The sequence below is a fragment of the Phalangium opilio genome, unplaced genomic scaffold (assembly GCF_054372755.1).
Source record: "Phalangium opilio isolate 3A_F unplaced genomic scaffold, DU_Popi_V2 ptg000101l_1, whole genome shotgun sequence".
In the NCBI taxonomy this organism is placed as follows: domain Eukaryota; kingdom Metazoa; phylum Arthropoda; class Arachnida; order Opiliones; family Phalangiidae; genus Phalangium; species Phalangium opilio.
Genome location: NW_028324204.1, coordinates 6,451,614 through 6,457,295, shown reverse-complemented (window position 1 = coordinate 6,457,295; position 5,682 = coordinate 6,451,614). Strand labels below are relative to the sequence as shown.

At 28.4% G+C, this 5,682-nt stretch overlaps 1 long non-coding RNA gene across 1 annotated transcript; it reads left to right on the top strand.

Annotated features, from left to right (window-relative positions):
* The first annotated feature begins 3,872 nt into the window (after positions 1-3,872).
* LOC149631173 (uncharacterized) lies at positions 3,873-4,856 on the top strand. Its single transcript, XR_016374105.1, has 3 exons — positions 3,873-4,175; positions 4,238-4,412; positions 4,487-4,856. It is a non-coding gene; the product is annotated as an uncharacterized LOC149631173 (long non-coding RNA).
* Positions 4,857-5,682: the final 826 nt, after the last annotated feature.

Genomic DNA, 5,682 nt, shown 5'->3' with positions numbered 1-5,682 from the left:
AAATTGACGCCTTTTCCAAAATATTGAAATAAATTGACGCCTTTTCCAAAATATTGAAATAAATTGACGCCTTTTTCAAAATATAGTTGAAATAAATTGACGCCTTTTCCAAAATATAGTTGAAATAAATTGACGCCTTTTCCAAAATATAGTTGAAATAAATTGACGCCTTTTCCAAAATATAGTTGAAATAAATTGGCGCCTTTTCCGAAATATAGTTGAAATAAATTGACGCCTTTTCCGAAATATAGTTGAAATAGATTGACGCCTTTTCCAAAATATAGTTGAAATAAATTGACCAAAATATAGTTGAAATAAATTGGCGCCTTTTCCGAAATATAGTTGAAATAAATTGACGCCTTTTCCGAAATATAGTTGAAATAAATTGACGCCTTTTCCGAAATATAGTTGAAATAAATTGACGCCTTTTCCGAAATATAGTTGAAATAAATTGACCAAAATATAGTTGAAATAAATTGACCAAAATCTAGTTGAAATAAATTGACCAAAATATAGTTGAAATAAATTGACCAAAATATAGTTGAAATAAATTGACCAAAATATAGTTGAAATAAATTGACCAAAATATAGTTGAAATAAATTGACCAAAATATAGTTGAAATAAATTGACCAAAATATAGTTGAAATAAATTGACCAAAATATAGTTGAAATAAATTGACCAAAATATAGTTGAAATAAATTGACCAAAATATAGTTGAAATAAATTGACCAAAATATAGTTGAAATAAATTGACCAAAATATAGTTGAAATAAATTGACCAAAATATAGTTGAAATAAATTGACCAAAATATAGTTGAAATAAATTGACCAAAATATAGTTGAAATAAATTGACCAAAATATAGTTGAAATAAATTGACCAAAATATAGTTGAAATAAATTGACCAAAATATAGTTGAAATAAATTGACCAAAATATAGTTGAAATAAATTGACCAAAATATAGTTGAAATAAATTGACCAAAATATAGTTGAAATAAATTGACCAAAATATAGTTGAAATAAATTGACCAAAATATAGTTGAAATAAATTGACCAAAATATAGTTGAAATAAATTGACCAAAATATAGTTGAAATAAATTGACCAAAATATAGTTGAAATAAATTGACCAAAATATAGTTGAAATAAATTGACCAAAATATAGTTGAAATAAATTGACCAAAATATAGTTGAAATAAATTGACCAAAATATAGTTGAAATAAATTGACCAAAATATAGTTGAAATAAATTGACCAAAATATAGTTGAAATAAATTGACCAAAATATAGTTGAAATAAATTGACCAAAATATAGTTGAAATAAATTGACCAAAATATAGTTGAAATAAATTGACCAAAATATAGTTGAAATAAATTGACCAAAATATAGTTGAAATAAATTGACGCCTTTTCCAAAATATAGTTGAAATAAATTGACGCCTTTTCCAAAATATAGTTGAAATAAATTGACGCCTTTTCCAAAATATAGTTGAAATAAATTGACGCCTTTTCCAAAATATAGTTGAAATAAATTGACGCCTTTTCCAAAATATAGTTGAAATAAATTGACGCCTTTTCCAAAATATAGTTGAAATAAATTGACGCCTTTTCCAAAATATAGTTGAAATAAATTGACGCCTTTTCCAAAATATAGTTGAAATAAATTGACGCCTTTTCCAAAATATAGTTGAAATAAATTGACGCTTTTTCCAAAATATAGTTGAAATAAATTGACGCCTTTTCCAAAATATAGTTGAAATAAATTGACGCCTTTTTCAAAATATAGTTGAAATAAATTGACGCCTTTTTCAAAATATAGTTGAAATAAATTGACGCCTTTTCCAAAATATAGTGGAAATAAATTGACGCCTTTTCCAAAATATAGTTGAAATAAATTGACGCCTTTTCCAAAATATAGTTGAAATAAATTGACGCCTTTTCCAAAATATAGTTGAAATAAATTGACGCCTTTTCCAAAATATAGTTGAAATAAATTGACGCCTTTTCCAAAATATAGTTGAAATAAATTGACGCCTTTTCCAAAATATAGTTGAAATAAATTGACGCCTTTTCCAAAATATAGTTGAAATAAATTGACGCCTTTTCCAAAATATAGTTGAAATAAATTGACGCCTTTTCCAAAATATAGTTGAAATAAATTGACGCCTTTTCCAAAATATAGTTGAAATAAATTGACGCCTTTTCCAAAATATAGTTGAAATAAATTGACGCCTTTTCCAAAATAAAGTTGAAATAAATTGACGCCTCATTTATATTGATGTTGACATTTGCTAACTGCCCAATAATTTGCCGCCTTTTCCGAAATATTGTTGAAATAAATTGACGCCTTTTCCAAAATATTGATGTTGACATTTGGTTCTTTCTCAATAATTTGTCGCCTTTCCCAAAATATAGTTGCAAAAAAACTAGACTCCTTTTCTGAAATATTGACGTTGACATTTGCTAATTTCCCTATATTTTGACACCTTTTCTCTACGCCTTTTATTTAAATTTTTTTTTACAAAAAATCATATTTACCAGGGATTTGACACATTTTCCCAAAAATAATGTTGAGTGAATTAAAAAAAATCCCGAATAATTTGACGGTTTTTTTCAAAATTTACCGTTATCAATTATTGAATTCCCAAAAAATTCAACGATTTTCCCAAAACATTTCAGTTTTTCTCGCATTTATATTTCCCTCCTTTTATCAGAAATAAATGTTTCCGTAAGCTTAAAAAAATCCATAGCTATAAAACTCCGGCGCGAGTCCGGCAACTTTTCACAGTCCCCTCTGGCTTATTTTGCAAGATTGAGTGCAGAATGCGTTAAGCGGATAGCGGCTTCAATGGCGGTAAGTGCATGGATTTTAAAATTTTCAAAAATTTTTTTGACCAACTTGCGGCGGCCAAATAATTTTTTAACTATTTTTTTCGGACTCCTCATGGTCCAATTAACTAGAAACCATTGTTAGTTGGGTGGGTCACGTAAAGTGCAATCCTACCCAGGGTTTCATTATTTGTTAATCTCACTAAAATGGTACTAATTGTGAAGGTGTGTAATATATTTCCTTAAACTGAACCAATGTAGAGGAATTTCCATGTTTACTTCAGCACAGATTTAACGTAACCACGTTGGAAACGATTCGTTAAAACAATTTTTTTCCTGGTGAAACAGTCTGTATATGATATTACGTTTTATTCTACAGGGCCGGTAGGCCCTTGTAGATATGACTTGACACCCTTTTGTAACGTTAAAGCAAAATTCACATGCTTTTACTAAATTTCCTATGGAGATTAACATGGCGTTTTTCGTGATTTACCCCCACCGCGAACAGAAAAACTACAACGAAGTTACTTTTCGGAATACTCTTGAATTAACAATTAAGTATTCAAGGTGTGCTATCGGCTAGTTTAATTTAAATCAATTAACTCTATGTATGTTAATTTTAGTTAATTCTGAAAGTACGTCAAAAATTACTTTGGGTCAGACTATCTAGCAGTAGACGCTAACAAATTACTTGGGTATTTCATCCGAGCTTGAGCACCTTTATATGTATTTTTTAATTAACTGTAGCACCCTTAATAAGGAATACGTCGTTATCAGGTCGAATTTTCGTCTAGAAAAGTAATTCAGGTAAATAATTACAGTTAACAGAGGTTTTTATATCATTTAAAGTAAGTTTTTGGACGTTCTTTACGGCCAAGGCTTAAGTTGTATTTTAGTTTGCCTATGTAAACTCTTTATACTAGTGTCTTTCCCCTTTAAAGATAAAAAAGCTAATTTCCAGCTCTGTATTACAAGAATACGCAGTCTGCTTCGTTTTCTGCTACCAACAAATATAGGAGGTATACAGGGTTTTATTATTTGTTAATCTCACTAAATGCTACTAATTGTGAAGATGTGTGATATATTTCCTTAAACTAAACCAATGTAGAGGAATTTCCATGTTTACATCTGCAGTTCTGCACAGATTCTCTCAACGTAACCACGTTGGAAACGGGTTTCATTGTTTGTTAATCTCACTAAAATGGTACTAATTGTGAAGGTGTGTAATATATTTCCTTAAACTGAACCAATGTAGAGGAATTTCCATGTTTACATCAGCACAGATTCTCTCAACGTAACCACGTTGGAAACGATTCGTTAAAACAATTTTTTTCCTGGTGAAACAGTCCGTATATGATATTACGTTCTATAAATTATTTGTTACCAAGAGTGGATTGTTTAATTTAGAAATATAAGTAACAGTGGTGCTGGTTAATCCAGGAGAACATTGTCTTTACGTAATTAGTCAAATAAATTCCATGTGCAGATTTTTTCAGAATTGGGAAACAGAGGGTTACGTTCGCTATTTCCACAGTCCTCATTGCCGTTTGTTTATATGTCAGAATTGCTTTGAATTGTTTAGGTATTTGATTTAATTACTGGTATTTAAGCGAAACTATGGAATCACATCATTCATTAACATTGTAACCTTTGTAGTGATCCGTTGTAACGGGCTCCCCGGTACAACATATTTAATTGTTAATCTTCACGTTACCGCAAATTTAGCACGGGGCATGATAAAAATTGAACGCAATGTGTTGGAACTAATCAAAAACTCATCTAAACATTAAAATTAAGGTTAATAATTTTTTGAAGCTCAATTATAGCTAAATCAATACTGCCAAACCACAATCCTTCATTAATTTCAACATAATTAAGTATAATTAGGGTGAATTTAAACATAAAATAAACATATTTTGGATAAAAACTCGAATAAATTTTAAATGGACTACTTAATTAATATTTAAACTGTATAGCTGTTGATAAAGCCTCGTATTTCTATTTCACACTTAATCAAGATAAACCTTTAATTTATACTTAATTAGGATAAACCTTTAATTTATACTTAATTAGGATAAACCTTTAATTATACTTAATCCGGATAAACCTTTAATTAAACTTAATATGGATAAACCCTTAATTAAACTTAATCCGGATAAACCTTTAATTAAACTTAATCCGGATAAACCTTTAATTAAACTTAATCCGGATAAACCTTTAATTAAACTTAATCCGGATAAACCTTTAAATTAAATTAATCGATATAAACCTTTAAACTAAACTTAATCGAGATAAACCTTTAAACTAAACTTAATCGAGATAAACCTCTAAACTAAACTTAATCGAGATAAGCCTTTAAACTAAACTTAATCGAGATAAGCCTTTAAACTAAACTTAATCGAGATAAACCTTTAAACTAAACTTAATCGAGATAAGCCTTTAAACTAAACTTAATCGAGATAAGCCTTTAAACTAATTTTAATGGAGATAAGCCTTTAAACTAAACTTAATTGAGATAAGCCTTTAAACTAAACTTAATCGAGATAAACCTTTAAACTAAACTTAATCGAGATAAGCCTTTAAACTAAACTTAATCGAGATAAGCCTTTAAACTAATTTTAATGGAGATAAGCCTTTAAACTAAACTTAATTGAGATAAGCCTTTAAATTAGACTTAATCGAGATAAGCCTTTAAACTAAACTTAATCGAGATAAGCCTTTAAATTAGACTTAATCGAGATAAGCCTTTAAACTAAACTTAATCGAGATAAGCCTTTAAACTAAACTTAATCGAGATAAGCCTTTAAATTAGACTTAATCGAGATAAGCCTTTAAATTAATCTTAATCGAGA